At 46.7% G+C, this 16,643-nt stretch overlaps 2 long non-coding RNA genes across 2 annotated transcripts in view; both read left to right on the plus strand.

Annotated features, from left to right (window-relative positions):
* Window positions 1-4,732: 4,732 nt before the first annotated feature.
* On the plus strand, window positions 4,733-6,741 carry LOC140215917 (uncharacterized). The gene is made up of 2 exons (XR_011892509.1): window positions 4,733-4,902; window positions 6,607-6,741. It is a non-coding gene; the product is annotated as an uncharacterized lncRNA (long non-coding RNA).
* A 4,576-nt stretch (window positions 6,742-11,317) lies between these two features.
* Window positions 11,318-16,643, plus strand: part of LOC140215918 (uncharacterized) — a 61,191-nt gene continuing 55,865 nt past the window's right edge. The window contains exon 1 of the long non-coding RNA XR_011892510.1: window positions 11,318-11,416. This is a non-coding gene — a long non-coding RNA (uncharacterized lncRNA). The remainder of the gene's footprint in view (window positions 11,417-16,643) is intronic.

Raw genomic sequence — 16,643 nt, forward strand, 5'->3', positions numbered from 1 at the left:
TCGGTCGCTATCTTGGCGCACATATTTGTGAGTTTAAACACGAAGGTTATATGTGCACCGAAATAAGTGCCAGCGAACGGGCTGATAATATAATCCTTTATGCACTGCTGACCAAGTATGCGCACCTCTGTTCTACAAAAAAAGAAAAGAAAGGAAAGAAAGTATAAGAAAAAGCTTCCTGCGTAAAACCTGAACATATAATGTCGGTGCACACCGATCTGTTAATGGAACATTGAATCATACTTAACGGATTCTTTCACTCACTTTATTTTCCTTGATTTAGCCACTCACAATGTGCCACTCGGTTCGTGGCCGTTCTTGGCCAGTCCTGCTGAATGGGCATGTCCCACTGTGATTCCTGCATAAAACCTGGCGATATTATGGCGGCCTCACAGATATCTCTAAATCGCGCCGATATTTTGATAGAATGGTGATTTATATTTGACAGATTCTTCGATTTATTTTACTTTCTTTGATTCAGCACTTTGGTTTGGGCCATTGCGGGGTGCGCCTGTTCCTGACCTATCGTCCAGAATGGGCATGTCCCATGTGGCGCAAGAGGTACAGAATGCCTAAATGTTGCTTCATATGTGTTGTTCCTTTCTGCGCGTGTACCTGTTATCACCATTCTTGCTTCGATAGCCACCATACATCGCCTTCGTCCTTGTGACATCACTGCCTAATGCGTCTCACGCTGTCCAAAAACCTGATTTAGAGTTTGCATTTCGACATGGCTTGTGAGCGATGTAGTGAATAAATATTTAAAAAATTGCATTATAATGAATTAGTGACATTGGGGGTGAATAAACATAAACATTTTCCATGAGATTACGCGTTGCGTAGCATGAAATGAAGCATTTTAACGCCTCGTCGTTAGTTACATCATTTAATTAACCGCTTCACATATATTTCAATATTTGACGTAATAGTTCTGCGGAAACCCGCAAGGTGGACAGAAGTAATTATTAAAGGGAAAATGAGACATCCACCCGTTCGTAGCAATTGCTACAAAGGAAACCCATACGGGTTCCTCGAAAGAAAAAGCGAGCAGTTTGAAAAATTGTAGCAATTGCTGCGAACGGGTGGATGTCTCATTTTCCCTTTAATAATTACTTCTCTCCACGTTACGGGTTTCCGCAGAACTATTACGTCAAACTCTTGCCTTTGCTTCGAGTTGACAAATTTCACTTCGCCCTACCACCTGCTAGCCGTTTTTTTCCCTTTCAATTGTGTACATTAGTTCCTGCACTTAGAAAGAAATTTATTTAATGACCGTTCAACAGTTGTAACCTAGTAACTAGTGCTTGTTTTGCATTAAAAAAAAACTACGTAAATTACGGGATAACTGCCTCATGTACGATCGACGATAACAGGGCTTCATGTACGATCGACGAGAAATTATGCTGTTTGCATTTAAAGGCGGTACTTTATAGGTTTAAAGCACGCAAACTCGCAGAACATGCTGCTCACTCCACAATTCAACGCGAGAAATTTGTGAATAACAGCCTAATGGCGTTACGCTCATATCGTTTTATTGGTGGGTGGGGGGGGGGGGGGGGGGAGCCGTTACATGCCGTTTGTGTGCTTTGATGACTTCGACTTCCTGTATACTGCGAAAAAAAATCTCGGTGTCTGTATATTTCTAAACTTATTTTTCTTTTGACCCGGGAAGAAATGTACTTTAATCGTTATCTTAATATTGCCTTGATGTTCAAACAATACCGCATCAACATTGCTGTATATGTTACCTTATGTAATGCCTACGGCCACTTAAGGTATACAGAAATGAAATTTATTTTTCAGACGGCAATGGCTGGTGCGTATATATCTCCAACAATCAAGCTTCGTTATTTGTGTTTGTAACAGGAAGCGCGACAGCACAAAGTGAATGCGCGCGCTTTGTAGGTGCTGCTGGGCAACAGAACCGATTTACTGAGTAATGAGCTTTGCTTCACGGCGACCTGAAAGCGCTCCCCCGACGTTTTGGCGCGCGAGGGACAAGAGATTCCTTGCGCCGCCGCTTAAACGCGGAGTTGGCTCCCGCTTTTGCACAGCTTGCACTTGGATTTCTACATTTAAATACGCCCCACGTTCACTGGTTGCGCCATGCACACGCTCTATATCTTCGAAAGGCGCGTTTATGAAACAGCCCTTTCTCGCAGGACATTTGAAGTAGCGACTTCTTTCTGTCCCACGCGTTCGGAACATTTAGCTGTAATTTTAAGAGCAATTTCTTCTGTTTCGCATATAAGATACAACATCGCAATACATTTTTTTTTTTCTTTACTAACTTGAGCTCAGCATTCAGTGTGTTTTTTTAAACTAAAATTATTCGCGTGTGGGCATACAGCCTCGCAACTTCGTTGAACTGATCGAAAACAGCGCTATAGAACTGTCTTGGGAAAGCATTTATGCTGCTATCGACGTCACAGCTATGAGCTCGTTGTTCCTCTCGAGTGAATGTACGACACTCGATGTCCTGGCTTCCTTCTTTTTTGCGTTTGAAGCCGTGTTGCTTGCGTGGAGTGGTTCAGCAGATAAATGCCGTAAGCTGTGGTTGCACGCACATCCTCAATCTAGCGCCACCAACGCATGTGTATTGTTACGTTTCGCCTACGACGCGCGGTATAGCCGGCGCGGATGCAACGGACGCCGGGGCTTCGTTCAAAGCGGCGGACATTTTGGCCCGTTCAGCGCCGCCGATACGCCTCCCCGCCAAGCGCGTCCAGGCGTGTTTCAGTGCCACGTGTCTTCGTGTGTGCGTGTGTGTGTGTGTGCCCACGCTTGTCAAAGCGCGGCAGCCGGGGAGAGGAGCTCCCCAAGTGTGAAGCGAGGAGGTCTGATCGGCGCCGGGTTGGCGATGCGTCACTACACTCGTCTCAACCTGTCTCTCAGCGTGTCCGTGGCGCCGTCACGTGCGCCAGTGACGAGGCGTTCCCTCTTGCCCTCGACTCCGAGACTATAAAAGCAGCTGCCCCCGGACGCCGGGAGAGAGGCTCCGATTTCTTCTGTCGAGTTACGTGCTCTCCCGTCTCTCACTTCGGTCGACCTGACCGCCCGCTCTTTTGCGATGTTAGAATAAACCGGTTGTTCTGTTACCAGTCGACTCATGCTTTGCCGAGACCTTCGGATGCTTCCAGTGCCCCAGGCCGCCAGGCCAACGCTACCCTTGGGGCTTGCGACCCGATTGCAACAACGGGTGTCAGCGCTGAGTTTGCAACAACTCGTGCCAGCGGTGCGATACCTAATAGTATGAAGGCGTGACCATTAGTTCCATCAGTTAAGGGTTCAGTTTGAAACTTTGCACTGTAGCTGAATGAACCAGAGGACAACTGTTGTCGCAATTATTGCATGAATGTACAACGAAAGTTTAAGCGCGCGCGAGACAATAGACCTGCGTAGCGGAGAAACAAGATAAACAACGGAGACCCAAGAGTAACGAGAATTATATATATTTATTTAATTCGCATGTTCTTGATAGGATTCCAAAACGGACGCAATGAACTTATCTCATTATTTTATTCGTCGTTCAAAACTGTTCTGCAACGCTTGCAATTTAACGAGTCATTTATCCTCAGTGCTTCCGTCGTTTTCTTCTTCATCTCCTGCACGTCTTGAAGAAAACGTTTTCCTTTATGCTTTCGTTTCAGTCTTGAAGGTAAGAAGCCGCAAGGAGCAAGATACGTGGGGATAGAGACGGTGACCTATAGGGCAGCTTTGTCATCAAATTTTAGTACGGGAAGTGCCGCACGATCGATACTGTGTTGGGCGACAGCGTGTTCTTTTTTTTTTTTTTTATGGGGTTTTACGTGCCAAAACCACTTTCTGATTATGAGGCACGCCGTAGTGGGGGACTCCGAAAATTTCGACCACCTGGGGTTCTTTAACGTGCACCTAAATCTAAGTACACGGGTGTTTTCGCATTTCGCCCCCATCGAAATGCGGCCGCCGTGGCCGGGATTCGATCCCGCGACCTCGTGACAGCGTGGGTTGCCGTGGTGCAGTCAGCCCACCTGAGTTCCACATAACTGGCGCGTTTTCTTCCATCTGCATCACGCAACCGCCTGGGCACTTTACGTAAAAATTCTGTTTGACTGTCTGACCTTGCGGTAGAAATCGAAGCCTTTTACGCAGTTGCATATTGTTTCTATGAAAATAAAAGAAAAAAGTCGTTAAAATCGAGTGTCCTCTATAGTATATAACAGGACAAAGAAATCTGTGATCACAATCCTTTCTCGGGGTAAGTGGCGGCGTTTCTACGTATATACGAGTTGTATAAGAAAAAGTGGTTTACCTTGTGTTTTAGCAATTAAACTCTTCCTTCAAAACGAATGAGGTATTAAATTTGTCGAATGAGGCTACCCGTAAAATGCAAGCAATGATGGGACTCTTCGCGGACACCTTGGCTTGGTAAAAAGGCAGCATAGTTGACCGCAGACAGAGGCGATAACCCCCCATTGTGGTTGTCTGATTGGTGCTGGTCCTTCGACAGAAATTTGGAGGAAGTAAAACCTCTAGCAGAATGCACATTCGCACGTTTTAGGACTCGCTTCCTCAACATGGAAACAGAAATATTAACTTCAAATGTTTAAGTAATATAACTTGAAAATTTGTTAACGATTAGTATCCATTTAATCTCATTCTTAAATGAAAAAAAGATCAATTTAAGTATTCTTCCATTTTTACCTACTGCCGCCCGATTCATGACCGATACCCATATACCCATAGGCACCGAACCAAACCAAGCGAGCGAGGGCGACTGCGTATCTGAGCGTTCGGCTGTACAGAGTCGCGCTTCTTTCCTTTTTCTTTTTGGATGTGGTTTCTTGTGCTCTCGGCATATTTTTTCGTTCCTGCTGCGCATCGACACGGCATTCCTCTGCGCTATTGGACCCTGGCAAGGTGAGAAATTTGGCTTCACAGTTTGCGCCGGGTTTCAAGCAATTTAGGCTTAGGGCACGGCACCGACCGTTATGACGCAGTTGGCGGAAAACAGCTCGGCCGTTGTGGCGAGTTAGTTTGGCGTGTACTCAATCGTACTGGGACATGTTTGCGACGCTTTTTATGGGCCCGAACATTATTGTGACTTATTTCGGTATTCTTTAGGCACGCTCGCCGTATACCGGACGTCGTGACGCAGTTAGCGAAAGACAGCTCGGCTATTGTGGCGCTGTTTGTCAGGCGTATACTGAATCTTACTGGAGCATGTTTGTTACACTTTCTATGGGCCCCAAAATTATTGTAATTTATTTCGGTACATTTGGGGGTACTTTTTGGACACGCTGACCGCATATAGGGAGTTGTGATGCAGTCAGCGACAGACATGTCGTAGCGAAAGGCAGGACGGCCGCCGTGGCGCAGTTTAACATTCGTTAGTTTCGCGTTGGCTGAATCTTATGTGGCCAAGTTTGTGACGTTTTTTTTTTTGCCCCCCCCCCCCCCCCCCCACCTTTACCCAAGACCGTATACTTTCTTACGGTACTCAGGCTTGTCGAAAACGCGACGAGCGATTGCAAAGAGTGATAACGGAGTTGTTGCGGCTTAGGGTAAGGAATCCACAAAGCCCATCGACGTCAGGTTGTAGAAAATGAACGAAAAGGGTTTATTGGCTTAGTCACACGGCTCCAGTACGGAAGCCCACTTCATGCAGAAGCAAGTTAAACGTCCAAGTTGACATCAGGACCCTCTGTCCTCACTCTCGAAAAGTATCCGCTTTTAATCCGGTCGTCTTCCCTAGGCGAATCGACTAGGGAATCTGAAGACTGTCCAGCAGCAAATCACACTCCTCGACTTCGTGGCGATGCCACGCCCATGCTCGCAACAACCCGCAGGAACTCCGTCTCCGAAAAGATTGGTTTGGAATATGTGACAAGAAAGCAACTTGCGCCTCTCAGGTCGTCGACCGTTGTTCCCCTCATTTTCATCCTTCGCTCAGGCTGCCAGGTAAAGGGCGGGGTTAGGGCCTTTTGTTGGACCCGTCGAGAGTTGGTGCACCACGCTGCGTTGACGTCTGGATAGGCGCTGATTGATTGGTGGTGGTTTGACTCGTGGCAAACCTCCAGTTAACGCCTTTGTGGTGTTGAGACGTAACAGAGTGTGCTGCTTGCGCCGGCAGAATGCGCAAGAGATATCGCCGAGGAGCTCAAAAACTGACAATTTGAAACTCGAAAATTCCGTATTCTGAACGACTGAAAACAGGCTTTGCAACCGCGCATTTGTCTTGAGTGCGAGTAGAAGGCATTCTGCGAGCGTCTAGCTCTGGCTCTGTTGTGGCCACCTCTGTGTACGTCGAGTATACCATCGCGTCGGCTGAGGCCAAGTTGTGTGGAAAACGCGCAGTTGCCGTGCATTTGTGATATTAAAGTGCAGTAATTAAGTCCCAGGAATGGCGGAATGCTTGGAAATCAGATGTTTTCGTCATGTTTTTATGTATAATATTGTTTGGGATGGAGTCGGGTATTTTTCTACGCCTTGTTTGTAAAAGCGAATTGCTTTTGTTTGTAATGTCGGCCATTCACCACTCTCGCACGTTTCGCCTCCGCACGCACCTTTCCTATAAGGTCTAAATACCAAAAATGACCCATGCTTGTAATTTACTTTTTTCAGCTGATGTCGTCTGGTGGAGCTTCATACGGGAACTAAACTGTTGCTCATCTGGTGCCACAACATTGGATGATCGCACCAAAAAACCCGGAACCATCATTTTATATGGAGCAAACTAAACATTTCCTCATTTCACAAGGCGTCTTGCGTTTACTTTATGAAATTGCACGCTGCACAGAGGACATATTCGATGGAGGCTTGTAAAAATCGCTCGCAATCACATTTATTTTACAAAATAAATGAGAAAAAAAAGACGATTCCTCAGCAAGAAAGCGCGAAGTTTAGCAGCAAAAGAACAAATGCCGCGCCGATCAGCGCAGCCGGCGTAACGCGTACCAGCTAACATTGAAAACGCGCGCCCTAAACCGGAAATTTCGTTCAAGTTTTCATACAAACCGCTTGACGCGCCACAGTCAATTCGGCCGCTGGGCTCTTGGGTACCACTAAGGCGTTGTAATACAAAGCTAAAGCGGGGACGGCGAGAGGCCCTGACTGCAGGAACCATCTACAACTTTTGTCGAGTCAAGCCATTCCGGATTCTGTCAGAGCGATCGTGTACACGAAAATATGTGGATCCCTCGCATTATGGAAATCGACGTAAGCGAAGCTTTCCGTGCTGTTTGCTTTGACTGACGATAATTGGCGGTGGTGTTGACGGTGCATGTCTAATTTCTTCAACGTTTAGTCCAGCACGAGAGCGGCGAGTTGATGTTAAACGTTACTTAGCGCACACCACTGCTGTTTGTCTGCGTATAGTACACAGAACACACGGGGGATTTGGTAGTCGTTGTGCGCCGTACTTCGTAACCTCTGAGAGGGTTGAGTATTTTCATTGTCTCGCATGGCACATCGCATCGTGGCAAAAGTATAAAACTTCAATTGAATTATGGGGCTAATAAAGGGAAAATCAGACATCCACCCGCTCGTAGCAAATGCTACAAAGGAAACCCGTACGGGTTCCTCGAAAGAAAAGCCTCGCAGTGGAAGAAAAATTCGTCCTGGTTCGGGACTCGAACCCTGGACCACCACCTTTCCGGGGCAGCCGCTCTACCATCTGAGCTAACCAGGCGGCTAGCAGATAGCAGGGCGAAGTCGAATTTGTCAACAACTCGAAGCAAAGGCAACAGTCTGACGTAATAGTTATGCGGAAACCCGCAAGGTATTCTTCTTCAACTGCGAGGCTTTCGAGGAACCCGTGCGGGTTTCCTTTGTAGCATTTGCTACGAATGGATGGATGTCTGATTTTCCCTTTATTAATTGCTCCTGTCCACCTCGCGGGTTTCCGCAAAACTATTACGTCAATTATGGGGCTGTGCGTGCCAAAACCACAATCGGATTATGAGGCACGCCGTAGTGGTGGACTCCGTATTAATTTCGACACCGGGTGTTATTTAATTTGTCCCTAAATCAAAGTACACGAGCGTTTCTTTATTTCTCCCCCGTCGAAATGTGGCTACCGCGGTCCGGATCATGCCCGCATTGCATGGTGTTTATTTTTCAGAAACAGCAGAAACGTACCGTACTGTACCTTAGACTTAAGTTTAAACCGTTTGCCCGCAACCGCGGTGGTGTCTATAGCATTAGCGTTAACCTGCCTTCTCCCGTCTCCTTCTCTCAATACTAATCCTCCCCCCCCCCCATATGGGAACTGCGAACGAAAACTGGCAAAGCGGTTATTCACTTGTTTCGCGACTGCGTCGGTTCTGCCCCTATTCTCTGCCTCCTGTACCCCCACCTCTCTACCATTCTATCTAGCTTCCCTCTGGATCTGCACGTTAGTAAAAAGGTAAGCGCTGCAATTTCTGCAAGGCTTTTGCGGGGCGGTCGCGGATAAATACAGCTGTGAAGCGGCTAATATGGCCACGCGTAGGGAGCGCCAGAGGGCATTGTGCACATTCGATGCGGTCCAAACGAGTTTCGCGTGTCGTCTTTCCTCTCTACCTCGCTCCTGTCATGTATGCACACGCTCTGAACCACCTCCCGATGCGGTGTGCCAGACCGAGTGCGAAAGTCCAAGGAAAAGGCAAAGAAAGCTTCCTTTAAAAAGAGGGAAGCAAATTGAGAAGCATGGCATGCTGCAATATCTTCCGTACTGGCGTAGCAATCCTGCGCGGTCATCTAACACAGACAAAACGTGACCGCTATAACGCTAGAGTATACGCTCGGAACAGCATGTCGCAGCCGCCGTTGCCTGGCACCTACCTCATCCTTGGCTCAAGAAACGTGACTGATGTTGCCTAAAGGCCTTTAGACGAGTGAAGCAGATCATTGCGGCGGTGCTGTAGCTGTGGCTCACCAGTCTGAAAAACGGATGACTAGCCATGTGTGCGCTGCGCACTCTTTTAAATACAGTGAAAAACTAGTGAATCAAAGATGCTGCACTTGACTGCTATAGTTATTGTGGAATACGGACCAACACTCGGCAAGGCCGCGTGGCGGTCGAGTTCACAGGTGAAGTCGGTACATTGAGCGTCGTATTTTGAACATTTGCGCCTATATACCTTATCGTCAGAATTGGACACGTAGGCACACTGCTCGCATAGCGGCATTGTAGGTTGCATGATATATTTGAAATTTCAGGGGAGGAATGTTGGAGAAACATCACAAACCATAGAAGAACACTCCTGGGGCAGGCGCTTTTATAGAGCCTGCCTGTGTCTATCCGTAGTGCACAATGGCGGCCGAAAACCTGCGTCGCCTGACTGCGTTGTCGGCTTTGCGCAAGTCCCCTCCAATTTTCACCGTTACAGAAGGAAGCAGAGGTCTTCTTCGACTCGGCATTATCACCGTTTTCGTGCCGCGGATGCGCCTTCTTTATTCTCTCGTTCGTTCTTTTCATTCCGACATTCTTGCAAACGCGAGCCAGCAATGCGGCGACCTTTTCCTCGCGCAACCCTTGCATTGCCAAGGCCAGCTGGCACGACGCTCGAAATATATTTAGATACGATGGCGAACGCTGTTCGTGGCCATCGTAAGGGATGCTACACTAAACTGTCCAGCCGTTCGGGATATCGCCATCCCATTTGGCATTCGCGCCGTAAAGGGGTGCATGCTATTTTCGGCCTGCGTTTCATCACGATGAGGTTGCGTAAACGGGTGCTTGCATGCGCGCTTTCCTTAACGCGGAGACTTATGCCAACAATGAACGCCGCTAACGTCCCCTCCGTTTGAATGAGCCAAGAAGAGCCGCAGCTATATTTAGACACCTTGAGCGGCGTCGAGTATTGGTATTCTTGTTGCGTGAGGCGGCAGTCGATTTCTGTGAGAATACTGGGAGCATCGAACGCGTGCCTTCCGTCCATGTAGCTTCTATCGGGACTCACTAATACCACAGTTATGTCGATGTACGTCAATTCTTCGATGCTTTGTTATAATTTTGTAATGTTCTCCGAGCTAAAAGTCGAAATTTGTAATAAATTAAAAAAGAGAAAAGCAGCAGGCACAGATCAAGAGCAGCCTCAGTGTGAAGTCAACCTGTCAGGACCGCAAGGATTTACAAACGTAATGCAAGGTTTCTTGCAACTTTATTATTTATTTACAACCTTATAAAAATACTGCTACATAACATTGCAGATCGAGTCTCTCTCATATATATCCACACTAAACGTGGTTACTGTCACACCAAACGTTAACCTCAATTGATATACATACATACATACATACATACATACATACATACATACATACATACATACATATATATATATATATATATATATATATATATATATATATATATATATATATATATATATATATATATATATATATATATATATATATATATATATATATATATAAAATCTCGGACGCTATCTTGAAAGTACTCTGCGGTAAGTGCAAAGTCTAGGCACGCCGAGGGCTGACGACTTCGTGTGCACTGTTTTCTTGCTGCTTCGCGTCGAAGCGAGATGCAGCACGAAGGGCTATTCGCTTGCTGCTGCTGCCGCTCTACCTCACGCCAGCGTTCTTACAGGGAGTGTCCGGGATCACCAAGTGACATCAGTTTATGTTTGCCTGTGGGCGGTGTGACACTATGATGTTAATTCCGTTACTAAGCGAATGTTTACAATTTTATGCTGCCGATAAAAGTACTATCCTTACTTCGTGTAGCTGTCTAATAATTTGCTGTCGCAATCGATGCATTGCCTTTCGGGCGAAAGTGTGACTTTTTTTTTTTTGTCATAGGTAACTCTGACATAAACGTACGACCGCATGCAACTATGCAGCTTCGTAGCGCCGCGTGCATTTTATGTAGAGCATGTCTGTCGCCTTCCTCCTGGAGGCCGAGAAAAGTGCGAGAGTCAAGCGGGGCGCGCCCTTTGCGAAACACGCCTCTTCCTTGTCGGAACACGATTTTAGCGAGCAGAGAGAGTCTTCCTCCTCCGACGATAGCAAGCTATTGCCCATCTATCGATTCTGCTGCCCATCTATTGTGCACGAGACACGCACGTCGCAGTGTACGACCGCTGCTGCGCGCCTACACAGCTGGCCGACGTGACCACTCGCGCTCGCCTCGTATTGGAACCTGTTCACGGAGTGCGGTTGACGCGTGACTTCCATTGTCGTCGCAGGAGATAAGGCTCTCTGATGAACGACGTGATGCGCCGCAAATTGCGCCTTTTTGGTGACATTGCCGCGAGCTGTGTACTTGTACTGGGGCGCGACTTAAGCGTAGGTGAATGTTTATGGAGACACCCACCTCGCAGTCGAACGTCTCGTGAGGGCGATGCGCGGATTCGTCAGGCGATGGTTCTTCACGGTCAAGACTGTATTGACATGCCGTCGTCAGCTTGCCACGTGTGGACTTCAGGTGCGTGAAACAGTGGCTCTTCTTGCGTGACAGGGCTTCGGAAGCTTCATCGCTGCAACTGCAGATGAAGTCGCATGTATAGTGCGCATTTTAGGTGAGGGCGATGGGCGTAACCAAAGTTAAGGCCTGCCCCACCCTGAAAATTTTTTTTCTTCTTTATATGCGTTAACCTAGACGGCATTCATAGTTAGGCCATTTATTTTCATCGGGATGTGGTTTTAAGCGAAGATGGTCAGCATTGCACGACAAATTGGAAAAAGGGGTAATAGAGAAAGTGGTGAAATAATAATAATAATAATAATAATAATAATAATAATAATAATAATAATAATAATAATAATAATAATAATAATAGTAATAATAATAATAATAATAATTATTATTATTATTATTATTATTATTATTATTATTATTATTATTATTATTATTATTATGAAGTAGTACAGGTTCGACACGGTATTCAGCGTCAGTAATTCCACATGAGTAGATAGTAAAAAAAAAAAGGGGGGGGGGCATTTTATAAATACGTTTACAAAATCGCCCAAATCTCCCAGCAATTCCATGGGAACGTAAAAAGAAAGAGAACTAGTTGTTCGGAATCCTCCTAACCAATATTGAAGTTTATGTTACTCGAAGGGGAAGGCTAAAGCCTATACCGACTGGCGAGGACATATTTTTATTTAAATAATGAACTGTTTTTAGTAGACGCTCATGAAAATCGAAAAACGCTTATGTAACTACAGCGCGTGTAATCCATATACGCCTGAGCAGAAACTGAATTTCTTCGTAATTCGGATGCACATACTGAAATTGACGTGTGCACTGGAAAGATCGCAATGACAAGTTTGGACTGTAGTCCTCGGTGTCAATTTACATTCATATTCAGGGAAGAAAATTGGCTTTATCGCGCAAGGCTTGGTCCGCATACTTGTGCACAGGGGAGTGCGTGACCGGCTTTCTGTTGAAATCGTCCAACTCCTCCTTCAAGCAAGGATAAACTGCAGCTCCACTGAGAGGTTGATTCTCCTACCTGAAAGATAGCATTGCTTCGGTGCGAATGCATATATAATAAACTACACATATCATAAAACATAACCACATGCTCGAGTGGTTGACGATCTTCCGTGGCGTCCTTTCCGAAGGTTTAATGATATATGGCATGCTTCCTACCTTCTTTCCAAACATAGAGTTCTCGTAAATTGCTTAGCGTGCGTAAAAGCACGTGTTTCATGTTCGCAACTGGGTTGCGTATCTCAAAGGGTGGATACAGCTACCGTTTTAGCGACATGTTCTCTATTCCAGAAAGCTTTAGTCATCAGTTTTTTATTTACTGTGCTTAGAGTGCGCGTTCTCATTGGCTGAAATGTATAACTCTTTGAGCTTATTAAGTGCTCGTAACACGACTGCACTGAGAGGCATCCATAAACAAATTCTGGTGTTCCTCTTCATCATTGCGATAGCAATTATTGGACACTCCAGGCGCATTTCCGCCGTCGTCCTAATGTTCCGTATAAAGACAAACTGCGATAATGTCGTCGCCGCCCGACGTATGCTGTGTACGCGTGTGAAAGCGTGCCAGGGTGGGCCGACGATGACGGCTAAATTTCACGCACGCAAGGGAGGAAAGCTAGGAGGTAGCGCGTCGTCTTCTATCCCGCGCAAGACATCTGGGGCGGCGAATGAGAGGCGTGGGGGGGGGGTGAGGTTCTATACTTTGGGGGCTGCTGCGCGGGCCCTATCTTGAAAGCGATCTGCGATGGAGATCGACAGAGTGCGCCGTGTACCGATAGCTTCGTGTGCGCCGTGTTCTCGCTGCTTACTTCGCGTTGAAGGCAGCACGAATGTCAATTCGCTCGCTTCTGCTGCCGCGATTCCTCACTCCAGCGTTTTGACAGCGAGTGTGCGTGGCCATCGAGTGAGATGTGTCCATGTTTACTTGTGCGCGCGTGACACCATGCTTGTTAATTTAGTTAGTAAGCGAATGTTTACAAGCTTATAAGACCGATAAACCTGCTATTCTTCGTATAGCTATCTAGTAATTTGCTATCGCAATCGCTGCTTCGCCTTCGCGGCGGAACTGCGGCTTTTCTTGATCAAAACCTTAATCTAGGCTATTTGGTTCATTGCTCTAAGTACGTCAACGGTGCCAGTGCGTGTGTGCGCGCGTGTGCGTGCGTGTGTGCGCGTGCGCGCATGTACGTGTGTGTGTCTGCATCTTCTATACGTTCGTCCCTCCTATTCCTCCTGTCCTCGTCTTTGTTCCGCACCGTTGACGCATTTCGCTTCCTGGTCCACTGCGATGTGGTTATTTGTTTGGCTCACATCAGCTTTAATACTGCTGTGTGGATGCACGAATAGCTGCTAATTAAACAGCGAATGTCCTGAATATGGTTTTCGTCCGGGAAGTTTAGAGCTTGCCTTCGTTGCCATTGCCACGAACTGAGCAATCCAAAAGGCAAATAAGAGAAACTTTAGAAGGGTATTGCTTTGATCCAATTGGTGAACCATGTTGTATAGCGCCCGTTTCTGTCTACGTTTTCCTCTTGCATGTGGCCATGGGCGTGGGATGAACGTTTTCATTTCTTTCCGGGGGGGGGGGGGGGCAGACCAGCTTGCCGAACCACACACGCACACGCGCACGCACGCACACGCACACGCGCACGCACACGCGCACGCACACGCGCACACGCGCACACGCACACACGCACACACGCACACACATACACACACATACATGCACACACATACACACACACACATACATACACACATATATATATATATATAGTGAACTAGTGAACTTGAAGGGACAGAAAAAAATAGTTCACTTAACTGAAAGTTCACTAAACTGAATATTCACTAGACCAACACAAGACATGGCATACAGAGTCAAAAGTTTGAAGTGCAATTCATGGAGTAAGAGACATGGCATCCATAGTGTTAAAAATGTGTGAAATGGAATTTGTACATATCAATGAAAAACACACCACGTGGGTCGTTTGTGTGCACATGCGGAACCGACGAGACTGGAAAGAAAGAGACGACGACCATGGCACGACTAGCCGGTCGGAAAAAAACGCACCATGTGGTTTGTGGTATGAAAGATCGCCGCTTTGCTTTGGCGGGGTTGTAAGCAACAGCGATGTTACTTTGTTCATGGCCTCCGAGATTACATGCTTGCTCGTTTTGTGCGGGCAATCTCGGAGGCCATGTCTCGTTGCCGTTCGTTTTCCGCGCTGCCGTTTTGCCCCAGGGGCGCTGTAGCACCAGCGACGTTACATTGCCGCTGGAGCGGCGGTTTGATGAGGGCGGGCATTGGTTGCGCCTGCAGTGCAGTGCAGTGCAAGCCTTGGTCCTCTGACCGAGTTCGTTAAACTGAAATATTGACTGTTCCGAAATTCGTTTAAGTGAAACATTTTTGCATAGAATCTATAAGAAAACCGCCGGGGATTTTTAAAAAGTTCGTTATTCTGAAATATTCAATAAACCGACGTTCGTACAACTGAGAGTTTACTGTATTGCACTTGAAGAAACCTCGTGTGACCTAGAATTGTTCACTGAAGTGACGACCTTATTTGAGAATCAATAAGACCTCATAGAAGGAGACAGTTTAATTTCACAGCCTGAGTCCTCTCGCACCATTAAGAATCTGGCGTCTCTCGGTAATGTAATCTTTCTTCATGACTGCTGTTGATTCCGGTTTTGAGTGAATCCGGCTTGGCGTCATTTCGGTTACTGAGTGGATTATACAGGATGCCCCAACTATCATGCACCAAGACTGAAAAAAAGAGCAGTTGCGTTACTCGAAGAAAAGCTAGTGCATATTCTTTTCTGTACAGTGAAGTAGCCGTCAGTAATTATTTCGTTGCTGAGATTTAACTCGGTATTTCCAATTAATTATCTAACTCGGGAAGCACTGTCCTAATTATCAAACTGTTAATGAGGCATTTGTAGGCCCCCCAAATGACATTCTAAGTGCGATGTTCTCAGCGACGTACTAATTGCGTAATTTTTTTCCCGATTGGCAAAGGAAACTCACGAAATATGAAAAATACCACGCGACTGCGCTACCACCCGCATCATAAAGCAGCGACCTCAAGTAAGCTGATTGAAAGAAACTGCATTGCCTGTCGCAAACCCGAAGAGACAGCGCATCACGCGGAAGGAGCACCAACAGCAGGTTTCGCGGCTTCGCAGCTATTCCTGCCTCTCATTCCTATGTCACACTTATTATCCGTCTCTCACTCAAGGGCGGCTGGTCACATGGATAACAAAAGTCCCTTGCTAACGCGGCCGAAGCGCCGCTCCTGCCACGCACGAAACGCGAGAAGCAATGGAAGAGGCATACGTAGAATATGTTTCAGAATCCTGGCTCTGCTCGCACCCTATCGAAAGAGTATACGCGCGCAGCTATATTTCACGCCAGATACTTGCTTTGAACCAAAGCCAAATTAAGCTGATGGTTTTGTTTTTCATGAAAGTGTATATGTGCTGCAAGAACAGGTTAATTGGAAAAAATAAAAGCGAATAAACATACCGGGAAGCGACCCAAGTGTAGAGAAATGCGTTCAGGAAAGCAAATATACCACATCTAAACGAGCCGAATTGGCAGTCGGGATGTCTGCACACGCACGCACACATACACACGCACAGAGAGAGAGAGAGAGAGAGAGAGAGAGAGAGAGTTCAGTGTGCCCTTATTATATATGAATTCGTAAGCGCCGTTAAACACCAGCTGCTGCCTAGAGGACGTGTTCGAATAGAGGGGTCAGGGGACCTAGCCGACCAATTTATAGGCACGTGCCTTCCAATCAATTGCGCATGAGAAGTCGCATCCAGCCGGCTTCGCACTCACCTGCTGCTGTCTGCTGGTGCTCCATCTTGCTGATACCACAGAAGTGGAAGACGTGACAGCGGGACTTCGCTGAGAAACTCATCCACCACTCCTTCAAGGATTTCGTCTACGTAACGCGCGGTCCAGTCAGTATGTGATCGAAGAAGATGGGACCGATTATAGCACCGGCGTAATTTCCGCACTACACATTGAACAACCACTGGTACTGGTGCCGATTGTGCTTTACCCAGTGTGAATTGGAGTCACCCCAATAGAGTGCATTATGCAAATCTACACGTGCGTTTCTGCGAAAATTGGCTTCATCTGTGCACATGTTACTCAAAAAGTCCGGTGCCTCATCAGCTTTTGTGGTGACCCAACTCCGGAAATCTA

This window comes from Dermacentor andersoni, chromosome 2, assembly GCF_023375885.2.
Source record: "Dermacentor andersoni chromosome 2, qqDerAnde1_hic_scaffold, whole genome shotgun sequence".
Taxonomy (NCBI): Eukaryota; Metazoa; Arthropoda; class Arachnida; order Ixodida; family Ixodidae; genus Dermacentor; species Dermacentor andersoni.